This window comes from Macaca mulatta, chromosome 1 (genome assembly GCF_049350105.2).
Source record: "Macaca mulatta isolate MMU2019108-1 chromosome 1, T2T-MMU8v2.0, whole genome shotgun sequence".
NCBI classification, from domain to species: Eukaryota; Metazoa; Chordata; class Mammalia; order Primates; family Cercopithecidae; genus Macaca; species Macaca mulatta.
The window spans coordinates 142,498,582-142,515,404 of record NC_133406.1 but is presented as its reverse complement, the minus strand read 5'-3'; the positions used below and the strand labels follow the sequence as shown (position 1 = coordinate 142,515,404).

Genomic DNA, 16,823 nt, shown 5'->3' with positions numbered 1-16,823 from the left:
AAGTACTCATATTTAAGAAGTTTCACTTTGGATCCAAGGGGATGTAAACCATACAATCTCTTTAGGAAAAAAATGATCATCATTTTCCACATCGTGTTACCAAATGAATACCCAATAAAGAAGCTTGGCACTAACCATTTCTTTTGTATGCATTACTGAATTCCCATAATATGCACTGCCTGAGAAATGGAGCTCCAGCCCCTTTTTGATTATCTCATTTATAGACATTTCCTATCACAAAATACTTCAGTCATGGGGCAATCAAACATACCTAAAAATTAACTCTTAAGGGAAGACAAATTAGAGAATCTAACCCATAATTGTCCTTCTACATTGAAAAAAACACTGGACAAACAGTGCTGTCTGGCTGCCATTCTGTTAATCAACAAATTATATAACCCTGAACAAACTACCTAACCTTTGCTAAGTGAAATCTCAGTTGTTTTAGCTACGAGCAATGGGTGTATGATTAGCTGGTCTTTAAAGTGCCTTCCAACACACAAGGGCCATGACTCCATGTCCTCTTCACATGTGTCACAAGTGTTATCAGATTATGAGAGCAAAAACTTTAAACAAACAAACAAAAATACATAGTTTCATTTTAGGGGGAAATTGATAATCACCAAAATTTTAAACTCTGAATGTTTCTTTACACGAGAGACATTAATCTTTCAGTAAGAACGTAGTTGAGGCCTCTCCTAAAATTCCATTAGCAGTGAAACCCTTATTTTAAAAAGAATGTGAATAACTTGAATGAAATCCAATCCACAGCAGTAAAAATGGTAAAATATTTGACAACCCTAATCTGGTCCAAAATATTTGGCTACATTAAGTGATTAGGATACAGAATTTTTCCAGTTTCTCCACCCTGTATTTCTTGGCAACCCGACTAGCAAAATTCTGGAGTAAGTCCTTAAGAGAGTTATATAAGTTCATTTTTGAGAATCAGGCACTGACCTTCACTATAGTCAGCAATTTCTCATTTATTTCTATACCTATCATGTCGTTTTAGTCTCCTGCACAGGAAACATCAAGCTTCTTTCTAGAAAGTATGACAGAATAACCAAAAGATCTGGTCTGGAGCCAGAAAATAAGAGTTTATATCCTGTCACTGCTACTTGGAGGCTGCAGGGCTTGGCTAAGCCACTTAATCTTTCTAACATCCTCCATTTGGGAAATGAGATAATATTTACCTTAGAATCATGAGAACCCAATAAAGTACACAAAGTGTTGGGGCAAGCAGCTATTCAAGACACAGTTATTTATTCACTTGTACATGGTTTGCTGTGTTCACGCCCATTCCACCAACACCTTAACTGCAGTGTACTTTTGTGGGACTAAATTTTTTGGCCTGTGTTTTGCTTACTTGCTTCCCAGTCTGTACACCAGTATGACTGCATCCTACCAAAACAAATCTTTGCTGCATTGGTGTTCAGAAATATTTCATTAAATATCTTAAAGTTCTAAAAGCCCAAGGCATTTGTTGACTAATCATTAGGTCAGATTTCTTATTCCTCTTGCTACTTCCCTTCCTGTTTCTGGTTAATGCTTCTTAAAATTGCTAAAATCTTGGCTTTTGAGTCTTTACTGCCCATTTAGCTTTTAACATTATGCTCACCTACTCTTAGGTAATCCAACACATTTATCCATACGGCTGCTTCTAACCTCACAACTATCTTTAATATTTCTTTTTCCTGCTAGCCATCAAGTTACTCATAACGGTGGAAAACAGCACTTATCCAAACTAACATTGAAATACTTCTCTTAGAAGACAAGTATATTTTTGTTTATTATTGTGTAGAAACCACTCAATACTGGTATGTTTTAAACTGTGCTTTGTTTTAGATGAATATTTGTAAGACAAATAAATATTACATTCTACTGCCACCTTCTACAATCTTTTGTATTTTTTTTATTTTCCTAAATTGATATACTGTTATTAAAGACATGATTCTGATTTAATTCACTTGACAATTACATATTTATTTATTGAACGTTTCCTAGATACTTACAATGGTGCAAACACTATACTATGCACCAAAGTTTCAAAGATGAACAGAATGTGATTCATAACTTACATAATAACCATATTATAGGACAGCAAATATTTAAATATCCAATTATGGATATATGGGATGTGATAAACTAAAAGCATGTGCAAAAGACTCTACAAACACGAAAATAGGAATGAGAAGAAACAAGAGAAATGTCCCATGCAAAGTGGCTTTTGAGATGAATCTTAAAGAACAAGAACAATGTCTTCGACAGAGAAAGGAAGGAGACATTTTGGTGGAAGCAGCAGAATGGGCAGAGTCATAGAATATAGAAGTACATAAAGCAGTCAGGGAAAATCTCTGTTTCTCAGAAGAGTTAGGATAACAGATACGTGAGAGAGCGTAGCTGGAATGAAATTCTAGTCTGTATTGGAACTCAGTTTTACTAGTCCTCTAAGAATTTTATTGTAAAATTTTTATTGGAAGCCCATCTTCATTCCAAATATACAGCCATATTTGACTCTCTCTCTCTCATACATACACAAACACACCCCACACATATACAGTTGATCCTCCCATATCAGTGGGTTTCACATCTGCAGATCCAACAAACTATAAAGCAAACATTCAAAAATAAACTTCAAAAAATAAAAAACAGCAATACGACAATAAAAATAACATGAATTTTAAGATATAGTATAGCAGCTATCTATATTTGTATTTACATTTTTTAGGTATATGAGTAATCTAGAAATGATTTAAAGTATACAGGAGGACGTGGGAGGATGTGTGTAAGTTACACGCAACTATTAAACCATTTTATATCAGGGACTTGAACATCAACTGATTTCAGTATCACTGGGGGTCACAGAACCTTAGTGGATGACTGTAATGTCAAAGTACAGAGGGCACCTAAAGAACAACTGAGATACTTCAGGGATCAGAGAAGAAACAAAGACACAGGGTAGCAAGCATAACTGAAGCTACAGGTCTGAAGTGCTCCAGGTTCTGAAGCAAGCAGAGGTAGCCTAGAATCAACTCAGCTAGTGTAACTGAGAAAAAAACATCCCCTGCCTCGGGTGAGGGACTGTAGTTATACTCCTTGCCTAAAATCATGGGCCAAGTGGATAGGACTGATCTTCCCATGCAAAGTGTTAGAACAACACTGGAAGTCATACTAATTAAGATAATATAAAACTGTATGCCAAAGAGAAAGGAGGAACCCAACACAAATGCAGCTTGAATCTAAGATGTAGGTCCAGCCACCCCTCGTGTGGTTTCCATAGATAAACCATTAACACAATATCAATATGGGACCACTCCCAGAGCCACCAGTTTAAGACATGATTCTACATCAGGTGCCTTGATGTCCATGTTGAGGCAATCACAGACTTGTTAGATGGGAAGGAGAAAGTTCGTCAAGATAAACACGAATAAACACAACAATCATTCTAAATGCACAAATTCACAAAATTTCTAAAATGATACAAGGAAAAACTAACATCATAAAAAAGACTGCCAATTATAAGAAACAAATTTATTACAAAGTGAAAAAGGAGCAATCTGAAAATGTCTAAAATTACTGTTTAAAATTCTCATAAGAAAAGAAAATAAAGGCGGTACTACTATCCCTTAATGACAAAATAAGAATATATGAAACAAAATGAGCAGAAATTAAAGAGAAATGGAGGGTACTAAAAAAAAGCCAAGCAGAAATTCTAAAGATAGAAAATTCTGACATTACAGCTATTACTAAAAAGCCAAAAAGTAACAGATGCTGGCAAGGTTGCTGAGAAAAGGGAACTCTTACACACTGGTGGTGGGAGTGCAAATTGTTCCAATCATTGTGGAAAGCAGTGTGGCAATTCCTTAAAGAACTGAAAACTGAACTATCATTCAACCAAGCAATCTTATTACTGGGTATATAAATCATTCTACCATAAAGGCACATGCATGCGTATGTTCACTGCAGCAGTATTCACAATAGCAAAGACGTGTCTTCAACCTAACCATCAACAGTAGACTAGATTTTTAAAAAATCATTATATATACACCAGTGAATACTATGCAGCCATGAAAAAGAATGAAATTGTGTCCTTTGCAGAAATATTGATGGAGTTGAAGGCCATTATCCTAGGCAAACTAACACAGGAAAAGAAAATCAAATACTACATGCTCTCACTTATAAGTGTGAGTTAAACATTGAGTACATATGGGCACAAGGAAGGAAAACAAGGACACTAGGGCCTACTTGAGGGTGGACAGTGGGAGGAGGGTGAGGATCAAAAAACTACCTATTGGGTACTATGCTTATTACTTGGGTGACAAAATAATCTGTAAACTAACGGCCAGTTTCACACAATTTACCTAAACAACAAACTTGCACATGGACTCCTGAACCTAAAATAAAAGTTAAAGAAAATTCTGTGATTGAAATGAAAAATAAAAGATGAGGTACATTCCAGAGAGGACATAGTCAGAGAAAAATTTAGGGAATTGTAATATGTTACTGGAGAACTCATATAAAATATACCACAGAGTGACAAGATCAACACCTTTATATCTGAGGATAAGAATTTTAGATATTATTGTACAGAAAAAGGAAAGCCATTAAGGTTATTATTCAGAAGACACTGTAGAAACTCAATTCTGGTGTCAGTATAAGGAATGAGTAGCAGGTTATTGTCATAGTTCTGCCAAGGAATGAGAAAGTCATGAACAAGTAGCTGATAGAAGGAATGGAAAGAGACCCATTATTTCCCCCTGCTTTTCTCTGTAACTTCATTAAGTCAGCCTTTATATTTTAAAACTGCTTAGATTTTGTTTAAACTTGATCAGTCATTCTCTAAATCCTCTCCTCTTAGTCTTAGATTCTCTCTCCACATGTATTCCTATCTTCATCCTTTCTTTCCAATCTGCTTACCAGAGAACTTCAGTATTTCTTGACTAGAATATAATTGTCTCTTTTTTTCCCAAAAAGATGTACACCTCCAATTAGTTTTAAGCATAGCAGCCATAACATTTTCAAAGAACTGTCAAATCAAGTTCACACTCCAGAAATAGGGTAGTAGAAATAGCAGTATCTTAAAAGTAAAATGGACTTAGATTCAAATCCTGATTATTCTACATACTAAATATGCGTCAAGTCGCAACTGCTGTGAGCCTCACTTTCTTAACCTGTATTAAGTGGCAAAAAAACTCCTATTTCTTAGAGTTATTATGAGGAACAAAGGAAATTAAGTCTCTACAGAGTCTAGCAAAGTGTTTATAAAGTAGTAAATGCCCAATAAATATTTTGCTATCCTCATTAACACTCAGCATGAAAGGCATTTCCTAACATTCTTAACTGAGAAAGAAAAGACCAATGCCTCCATTGTGCATTACCTTTCTCTGTTTATATATTTGATTAAACTAATTTACGTACACATCTATCTCCCCCTACTAGATTATAAAATCATTTCAGAGCAGTGCCCATATGGTATTCATTTTGTATCATTCTATTTCTAGCACAGTGCCCAGTTAATAGGAGGGGCTTAATAAATGTTAGATTAACAAATTATTGTAGATAAAGTCTAATTTATCTTCCACTCAGTGCCTATACATGCAACCACTTTTTTTTATTTGCACAATACAAACTTCTTAAATTACTGTTACCTTCTCTTCCTCTTTTGTTCTGTTTCTCTTATTCCCTTTAACTTTCTTCTTCTGGCAAAAGCATACCCAATCTACCTTGATTGTGTCCATCAAAGCTGACATACCCCTTCTCTGAACTCCTCCATGAAGAAAGGAAAACAAAAGAACTTTAACTATTATATCCAACAACATAGTCTTGTTCTCTAGTCAAGTTTGTCATACACAGTAGGAACTCAGATTTGTCGAACTCACCTGAATAGTCTTGCCTATTGATTAAAATAGTTCTTGCATAGCAGCAAAATGCATCATATAAAAAGGTAATGTATCTTTTAAATTATGATGATTTATTAATTTATTTTTGATTTATGTTAGGATATTTGAAAAGAATATTTTAAAATCCAAAAAAGCATCAAAATTCTCAATATTCATCCAAACATTTGTTATGAATCTTCTTTTTCTCTGAAAGTAAATCTTCACACTAGCTTAGTTAGCATGCATTTATTGTGTGTGAAAACATCCTCAAGGATTTTCGTTTTCTTCCAGTCAGGTCACAATTGTTTTCACGAATAGCTACTACACATTTTATTAATTCAGAATGAACATAAAGTAGGATATCATCACTGTATTCAAAAAATAATAACAACACTGCTGACAGAATCTTTTGTGGTAAGAAGATGGCATGAGACAGAGTAGGAAAGACAAGGTTGAGAAAAAGGAAACAAGGGTCAAAGCAAACTGAACAGGAAAGAATCAAAACTGATGAAGGGGTGAATATAAAACAAAAAGTGAAAAAAGGAGGGAAGATTACATAAAGAGAAAAGAGAAAATTAGAGAACAAAGAAGGAAACAATTTTAAATGCATAGTTAGATCCATAAAATTCTAGCACTAGGAAATTAAAATGTAGTATAAGGTAAAATGACTCATTCTTCCCAACATAGAGCTTTTTAATATTTTCCCATTCCCTACTCAGAAATTCTTGTATAATTCCAAAACACTTAAAAGGAGATCCGTATTTAGATTATAACTATCTATTTGATTTAGTACAAAGGTGACATTACATCTGCACTACATGTTCAAGTTAATAATAATGAATACGTTTTAGCAGTTGTCATTCAGTTCTAAGCAAAAAAATAAACTTTTAACTTGATCACTTTACACAAAGTTAACTGTCCAATTTTCAGTTTCCACATTTTATGTGAAAATAAGTATAAACTAGTTCTATTCATAATTAACTTACACTTTAAAGAATTTTTAAACTCTAGGGAAAATATTTTTTTCGTAAGAATAAACTTTTATGATACTTTATAATGATTTGCAATGCTGAATTATAAATAGCTTTACCATATTTTATGTACCGTATTTGTTTTAGAGATTTATTATTTACTTCTCCTTGTAGACTGAAAATTATTTGAAAGCAGTATTAATTTTAATTTATATCTCCCATCCTATGAACAGTGCCCAACAATTTACACATTCAACGAATATTTGTTGAATGAATTAAGGAATAAATCAATGAGATGTTATAGTTTAAGTATACTTTAAGTTCTATGTGAACTAATCTTCTCATATGTTTGACATATTTGTATGTATTTCTTCCATTCGAATCTACCTATTACTACCAGACCAATCTTCTTTAAATATTTATTTTCATAATGGTATTGCCCCTTTCCTAAACATTAAGAGGACCAATTCTTTCTACAGCTTAAAAATCTAAATGCCTTGACCTTTTCCAGTCACAGATTTTCACGTTCTATATAACACCTTCACTCTTGAGTTTTACTTTTAGTTTCAAGCATTGCCATAAACTCATTGTGGGAATTGTTTATAGAGTTTTGGGGAAGGAAATGCTTTTCCATTTCATTGCTTGGATATCTAATCCATTTATCAACAAAATGTTTTCAGAAATTTCCTGTTAATACATTTCTTTGGTCTAAGGCTATAGAGAGGCTACTAGAGCCCATCAGCCATTACTCTGAGGCAGATCACTGGAGCTATTTGGGTATAAGCTCACGGGACACAGAACCAGCTGCGTAGGACAGCAGCTAGGAGAATCAACAGAGTGAATCTACACCAGGAATTCCTGTTTTTACTCAACAACTCACACTTCCCAGGTGGGTTTAGAAAATGAACAGAATAGTTTGACAGCCTTACTCCTGAGGAGGTACTGGCAACTCATTAGAAAACTGGCTGAGATCAGTTGAGCCCAGTGTAGACCTGCAGGACTGTTCACCTCACCCTTAGACTTGTGAACAGTAATACATGCACGTTGTTCTAGGCCACTGGGTTGGGAGTTGTTTCATCCACAACAATAGCTAGTTGATGAAAGACTGTGCCCACAAGTACAATAATACGTAACAGAAACATAAAATATGTGGCACTGGCTCTAGGATCAGGTAGTAAGCAGAGGCTGATAATTGATGCAAAAGCTACAAAGATGATAAGTGAACTATTATCAAAGGTTGAGTAATGAACTGATTATGTGTGCTGGAAGAATGGTGACCTGTGTTATGCAGCAGCAAATGTAAAACTGTTGCAGCCAGGCGCGGTGGCACACCCCTATAATCCCAGCACTTTGGGAGTCCAGGGCGGGCAGATCACCTGAGATCAGGTGTTCGAGACCAGCCTGACCAACATGAAGGAACCCCATTTCTACTAAAAACACAAAACATTAGCCATGCGTGGTGATGCATGCTTGTAATTCCAGCTACTCGGGAGACTGAGGCAGGAGAATCGCTTGAACCCAGGAGGCAGAGGTTGCAGTGAGCCGAGATTGCGCCATTGCACTCCAGCCTAGGCAACAAGAGAGAAACTCCGTCTCAAAAAAACAAACAAAAAACAAAAACAAAACAAAAAACTGTTGCCTGTGGTAAATTTAAGTAAGATAATATACCTAATGGATATATGAAGTATGGTAAGATAATTTTTTAGGTATTATATTTAGAATGTCAGTTGATTTGATTACATGTGATAAGGTATATTGATAAGGAGAGAGTCAAAAAAGCACTCATCCATTTGCAAGCAGATTTTAAAGGGAATATAGAGAGGCCAAGGATTGCTCAGTTGGAAAATAAATTGTTTTTCCTTATAGTCTTCCCATTTGGCAAAAGATCATCCATGTAAAATGAGGCTTAAAGACTATGATCAAAGTAAGGCTGTGACCGTAAAACCCTTTGTTAACACCTCTGAAAGAATTAAGTGGTGCCCAATAGGGGAAAGGAAAGGGAAAGAGTGCTTCTAGAAATCTTGAAGAGCGGTCCCACAAATGTCAAATCCCTAAATAGCAGTAGGTTAAGTGTGTACAAAGAAGTATTCTTGAAAACAATTGTAGTATGGCTTTTGCAGCAGAGAGTAGAGTATAACCAGACTTAGAGAAAACCCACCAAGTTTTACAGTAAGTTTCATAGGTAAAATAGCCATCAACTAAATTGTCTACAACTTTCTATAGGAAAAAGTAAGTCTAAGAAAACTAATCAGGTGCCAAATAGACCATTTCTTCAGAAGTAGCTCAGGAGAGTGATACACTACAAAGGTCATCAGGAAGGGTAGAGCAAAAGGGTGCCATGTGAAAAAATAAACAGGGAAGTTACTCCCAGGGAGCAAAGGCAGGACTTAAGAAACATTTCCTGTTGTGGAGATGAGGGACTTGGTAACATTTTTCTAGCATGATTTCAGAATTACTACTGATCGGTGATTGCTAGGTAGCTCCTGTTTTTCCCCTTTTTGGAGTTACATCTGAGAAGCCACATCAGAACTTCATGTAGTATAGGAGACCCTGGAACTAACATGATGTTAGAACTAGATTCAATTTCTGGGTTTGGACTGAGCATATTTTTCCTTTAGGAGAGACATGTATAACTGAGACCAGGGGTGGTAGTCTTTGATAGACTTGAGACAAAATGAGTCCATTTCTTTACCCTTCCCTGTATCCATAACCTTTGCAATGGGATTTTGCAACTCTTCTTATCAAAGGATAGGCTTTTTCCCTACTCTGTGAATTTAAATTGACATGAATTTCTTTGACCAAGAGAATGTGGCAGAAATAATGGTATGCTCATTCTAAACCTCAGCCTCAAGGAACTCTGCATGTTCGGTTTCCTCTCTGGAACCCTGCCATTCCTATGTGAGAGACTCCTAATTTGTCTGATGGAGGATGAGAGACAACAGGGAGAAGAGACCACTTGATGAAGCCAAATCTACCACAGACTACTCTACAGGCAGCAAATCCCAAATGTGTGAAAGAGTTCAGTCAAGATAAGCAGAACTACCTACACAATTCAGCCCTGACAGGATGTATAAGTATACTCAAGTAATAATACATGTTTATTATTTGAAGCCACTGAGTTTGGGGCTGGCCTTTTTTTTTTTTTTTTTTTTTTGCAGCAGCAGCAGTTGATACATGCAATGATCCCCTGCAAATATCAACTGCAGACTAACAAACATCCAAATTTTTAAAATATCTAGAATTAATTTCAGCAATCCTCCCTTTAAGTAGGGCCAGAACTAGATAATCATTTTAGGCTCTTTCAACTTAAGACTGTGTTTTTCCTGCCAACACACCAAGGAAACGATGAGATTTGTCAAAGTTAACACAAAATCCACTACTGCAATAGAAGAGTATCTGATTTTTACTTAAATGTTTCCATGAATAAGTTTACAATGCTCAAGTTAAGAAGGACATAACCCAGAGAGACAACAATCAGGTCCTCAAAACTTTTGGGAATCTGCGTAGTATTCTCATAAATATGTACATGTACCTCTTCCTATTTATGAAATATCTTGAGCAAGCAGCCTCTCATGTTCAAATAAATTCTGATTTTTTCAAATAATTGGAGTCATATAATACACAGATTTCTGAAAGTTACTGTATGTCTGTATGTATATTTTTGTGTGTATTAAACAAAAATAAAAATAAAAAAATTTTCCTTATAATGAGGCCATAATTCTGGGACCCAGGAAACACGAACTCGTGTCCTGAATGTGCCCTTGCCAGAATTTATCTCAATGTTAATTGATTCCAAATACACTTTTTTGCAAGCATTGTCCAACATCATTATATAGGCAAGAATTTGACACAAATCACTGATTGACAGAAAAAGAAATTCACTTATCTCTTTTGTTGTCATTTTAGAAGATACATTAAGATCTGTAATGATAATGTAAGGACTTTAAGTATTCTTTCACATTCCAAACTTAGTCATTTTCTTTGTAATTTAGATAGTTGAACAGTTATTGTGATGTGAAACCTGGAATAATTCAATTATAAAAGCTAAATTCCTGCTGCAAGACAGATAAATGCTCCACATTCTTTGCTGTGGCTAAAAACTGATTTCATGCATGTAGGGCTTCTAAACCCAAAAATATTATTTCAAAATGCATCTTTTTCAAATAAGAAAAAACCCACATTAGTCTACCAGGTTAAATAAAAAGGCTAAATGAGAGAGCTCTTAAATATAGCAAAACAAATTTCACAAAATACAATTTTAAGATACAATAAATATTTGTCATATTTTGGCAATAAAAGAAGTGGGAAATAAAATTATAATGTTAACCACGATATAATCACAAAATCTCCACAAAGTAAAGAAAAAAACACAAAAAAACCTCAAGAGTATTAAATTTTAAGAGTGAAAATTTCATTTGGTTTTTCATATGAGATTACAAAAAGAAAAGCATTTGCTAAGATATAGCTTATAAGAGGCCTTCCTATAAGTAATCATCTTTCTATTGACAGAATATCCCAGATTCTTACAAACTATTTAGAAATTGCTGGTTTTGCCTAGATTTCCATTAAGTAGCAGTTTTCTGCAGAAAGGAATAGGACATTTTGGAAGGAATAAAGTATTATTTGGCATAATGATTTTCATTCCCAAAGAATATAAGAGCTGGATACAATTATACAAATTTTTCTAAGGCAATGGAAAAGCAATAGTCAACAAGGTGGTAACAGCCTCCTTCTTTACCTTGAAAAGACACTATTTTTAACATTTTTCAAACAGAGAATAATCTCTATCACGTATTTGAGTTATAAAAAACCATTTAACATATCATGCTGGAAAACATTTGTCATTATATAATGATTTCATTTTAAATATTTATAAGAATATTTGTGGTGGTTAAAACACTTCATTTTTTAGATTAGAAAAACAGTTTTGTTTTGCTCTAAACATTTTCAAAGAGTAGGACAAGATTTCAAATCTAGTCCTCAAAATATTTCGTGGAAAATATTTCAAAGTCAAATGTGAAGTTGATTTAGAAATATTTCTGTTAAAATATAAATACATGTATTATCAACCTTGAACATATTAGCTGTTTATTCTACCTGTACAACAGCTTAAACATTTGCAAACATTATCTCCATAAACTATTTTTAAAATCACTATCCAAAGAAATAAAACAGAAAATTATAGGAAACAAGTAAAAGAAGTTATCCTTCCACTTCGGAACTACCATTTAGGGTGGGAATACAAGGTGTGAGGACATGGGAACAAATTAGTGAACAAATGAATAATCGAGATGATTTCACCTCTGATTGTGCTATGAAATGAACAAAAAACTTGGTGATTGATTTATAGAAGCAGAGATCGTTTAGATTAGGTAGTGAGGTTTTTGCATAGGACGCCACTATTTACACTAAGCCTGAATGATATTAAAAAGTCATTCAATGAAAGATCTGAGAGGAAGGACATTTTGGCAGAAGGAACTGCAAATGCAAAGGGCCAGTGCTTATTAATACGTTCATGCTGTGCATCCACAACTAAACTGCGACCTACCTAAGTTCGAAGCTCACAAGTCCTAGTTGTTTGCTGTAAAGATTATTATCAGTAGGACTTTACCTTCTCAACAATTAATTCATAAAAGTCTGTTATTTAATTAAAACACAAATTTGGCCACTTTATAGGGATATATGACAGCACATACTGATTTTAGCTGTTAGAAATAAATAAGATGTTTTGACTTAAGTTATGTAAACAAAGAAATGCCCAATGTTTTTCAATAAATTAATTCAATAACAAAACTCAAAGCCTTTTAAAAAACTTTTCCATATGTTTTTTTTTTCTATGAGTGCCAAGATTTTCCAAATAAGAAAAGGGAAAAAACATTTGAATAGTGAATGCTCTGCACGTAAATGAGAAAAACTGTTTGGAATATAAAGATATTAATAATTGTAGTGATTAACACTGTACAGGAGAACAAACTGTTTTGAGTAACTAGAAAACATACTAAGTTTGCATAAGTGCTTTTTGATATAGATTCCATATAGGCTGACTAGATAATACAACAATTACTTTTATTTCATTAAACTTGGAAACTTCATAATCCTCTTGCAAATAAAACATTTCATTGTAACAATTTATTTGCTGCACAAGTCTCTTTCAAATATTTTATTTTTTAACATTCACTAGTTCCTTAATATATCTTATTATAATCTAAAAATGATATGCATGTGCACACACATACTCAGGATGTTTGTGAGTATGTAGCTAAAATAGACAATATCATAAGTATTATAAACTGATCATTGTGAAAAAATTCAAATGTTCATCCAACATATGAAAAAATGTGTAATCTAGTATTTAAGGAAGTTAAATCAAAATGTACATTTTCTCACATGAAATTTGCTAACATTAAAAAGAAAAATAGGCTGGGCACAGTGGCTCATATCGGTATTCCCAGCACTTTGGGGGGCTGAGGCGGGCAGATCTCCAGAGGTCAGGAGTTCCAGGCCAGCTGGTGAAACCTTGCCTCTACTAAAAATAAACAAAAAAATTCCCTGGGCGTGGTAGCACGCACCTGTACTCCCAGCTACTCAGGAGGCTGAGGCACAAGAATCACTTGAACCTAGGGGGTAGAGGTTGCAGTGAGCTGCACGCCTGTCAAGGTGATAGAACGAGACTCCGTCTCAATTAAAAAGAAAAAAGAAAAATATTAGTGTTGGAAAGTAAATGAGAAATAAGTATTTTAATATACTGTTAGCGGCTGCATCAACTTTAAAGAGCTATTTCACATTTCTAGTAAAAAATACGTCTGCCTTTTTAACCAGAAATTGATCTCTAGTAATATATCCTATAGAGACATGCATATATGTGCACAAAAAGACATGCATACACATTTATTTCAAATAAATAAAGGAGATGCAATTAGCAAAAAAGTATATTGTCACTGTAAAGCAGTATATCTTATTTAAAAGCACACATTCTAAAGAAAGAAAATTAAATCATGGTATGATTCTGAATAATTGTATATGGCATCATATTCTCTTACATCTGTTTGATTCAAAACAGTTAGATGAATGCATTAATCTTCTTTAAAACTAATCATATAACCCATATTTGGGGATTAGGAATGTTTCTGACTTCATCTGTCAATGCGTAGACAGTACATTAGCTCCACAGATTTTCTAAATAATTACAAAAACATTCATATTTAATGAATAAGGAAAAAAGCCATTGCTGTTTTAAAATGAATAACTTGTGTGCTTGATTACATAGTCTAATAATTTTAAGCACCTTTTGTTTTATCTTACAAAACATTTTATATTATAAAATATTATCTGCTATAAGGTCTTTTCTTGTGCTCAACTTATTTCCATTTCTTAATAAAACGAAAAGACTATAAAATCTAGTAAGTAGAAAAATAAGTGAAAGGTAATTATTTTTAGTATTCTTTCTTGTATTCTTTATTGTATTATACAAAAATAAAAATCTTTATTTATCAAAGTCCTCTTACTTTTTCCAATGATATTGATTTAAATGTTTTTATCTCTCTAAACTACTCTCTTGCTTCCTCATTCTCATCAGGGAATACAAGGGAAATGGAGAAAATAAGACAAGATTTTCTCAATTTTGCCACTCAGCATGCTCTGTATTCAGTAACTACTTCTTGAGTGTCCTCCATAGTCTTAGGCACTGCACAAGGTCGTAAGGATACAGCGGGGGACAAGTCAAATCCACGTTTGACCTTAAAGAACTCAGAAATTGTACTTCTTTCTTTCTTTTATTAAAGGAAAAGTTAGCTATCCAGACTGCTCAGTTAACAACAGCAGTATTCCACCTCTCATCCTATCTTGTCTCCACAGAGAACTGTAGAGAAGCTACTTGAATTTGGAGAACTCCTCGATCATCCATAAAAGTAAAATTTCAATAGATTACATTGAAGGCAGAAGTGTAATTTCATGGGTTAGAAGGAAGCATTTGATGAGGAAACAGATGCATTGTTTTCACGTGCAAATTTGTTCAAAAAAGGCTGACTTGTGAAAGAAAGAAGATAAGTAGAATGATAACTAGGGAGAACAGCAAAGTTGAGCCAAAGCATATTCAGTATAGAAGAATCCCACACATCCTTATGAATGGAGGAAAACTGGTAAGTAGAGAATGGAGACTAGAATAACAACAACAACAACAACATACAAACATATATGTGAGGGAACAAGGTGCTGAAGGAGGTAAAATAGTTTGATTGAAGGCATAGCTTAAAAGTAAACTTACAAAGAATAGAAATATTTCTTCTAAAAGAGATAAAGTTGAAAAGTTGAAAAGTCAGATTTCTGAAGATGATGGATGGTCTCTGACAGAGCTCGGTGCAGATGATTTTTCCATGGCCTCTATGATTTTTGATGGCCTCTAGAAAATCAGAAGTCTAAATAATTAACTAGCTAAGAAATTTAAAATTTGTTTTGAACTAACTTTTTTAGAGCCCTAAGGAAGAAATGTGAGAAGTTTTATTCTATCTCTAACAATGGTCTCTGAAATAAACATTGAGTTCTTACAATGCCTACACCCTGCTAATTTTCAATAGGGCAACTTATGTATTCTTACATCAATCCTGGGAGGCTAATGCCATTTATCAACTGATTACACAAATGAGACAACTGAGTCAGAAAGTGGTTCAAGTAAAATTTCAGTCTGAGAAGTTTAATTCCAACACTCTTAATCGTGAATATATATTTCCTCTGAGCTTATTTCCACAAGACATATTAGGATACTAGTAAATAAGTTTAATTCATATTTACTAATGATACAGGAAAAGGGCAGGGAAGTGCTGGTTACAGAATGGCGTTGCCCCTGGTGAGGGTCCACCCTCGGGCCTGTGCCCACGGACCTAAGTGAGAACAGCACTTCTGTTTTCGCGCCCAAATGTTCCATTTTCCAAGACTACTCTGGCTCACCAGGCCCCCCATCCTGTGCCTATAAAAACTCTGAGACACTAGCAGGTACCCAGACACAGGCAGCTGGACATTAAGAGGCACACACCAGCAGAAAAGCACACCAACAGATGCTATGTTTGCCATTGATGGCAGAACGATGCAGATGACATGGAATTTGGCCGAGGGTGGTCAGAGAAGAGCCTAGCCACTGAGCCCACTGAACTGCCTGACTCCAGGGGAAGACCACCTTCCTACTCCATCCCCCTTCTGGCTCCCCATCCATCTGCTGACAGCTACTTCCACCACTCAATTAAAAACTTTGCACCCATCTTCCAAACCCACGTATAATCTGATTTTTTCAGTACACTAAGGCAAGAACCCAGGATACAGAAAGAAAGCCTTCTGTCCTGATAAGGCAGAAAGTCTAAGTGGGCTGATTAACACAAGCCCCCTGTGGACACATAAGCTGAAAGAGCACACTAACACGTTCACTGGGGCTTCGGGAGCTGTAAACACTCAACCCTAGATGCTGCCGTGGGGTCCACATTCCCCACTACCTGCCCAAATGCATGCTTCCCCTAGGGGTTTGAGCTTTGGGACAACAAAAAAGTGAGCCACATCACCACTGCACACCCTGTGACGGGGGATAGGAGAACTTTTCTTGTTTCAACTGAGGGCTCATCCAGGATCCTGGAAGGTGAGCGTGAAAGCACAACTGCAGGATCTGCCTCTTTTCCAAAACACTGCCACCTCTCTCTCTTTCCTGTGAGTAAAAGGCTCTGTTTCCCATCATGGAGTTTTAACCACTCTAACCAGGCTGGTTAAACACCCCGGATTTCATTTTTTGTCTCTCTCTCACTGTTTGAAATGGCTCTTATTTCTTCCTTTATGATATCGAGAGTTCTGTTACAGGCTGCGGCAATGTTACTAAGTAAAATGAGCATTTGATTTAGCCGCCAAAAGTGCAAATCAGACCAACTGTAGAGGTACACTGACAGCCTCTACCCAAAAAGCCACAGGCAAGCATGGCTCCGGGTACCCACGCCTTACT

General features: G+C 35.1%; 1 protein-coding gene across 5 annotated transcripts in view; it reads right to left on the bottom strand.

Annotated features, from left to right (window-relative positions):
- The window catches only part of DPYD (dihydropyrimidine dehydrogenase), an 860,002-nt gene that overhangs the window by 680,032 nt on the left and 163,147 nt on the right, over nucleotides 1-16,823 (bottom strand). The gene's annotated exons all lie outside the window — the stretch shown is intronic.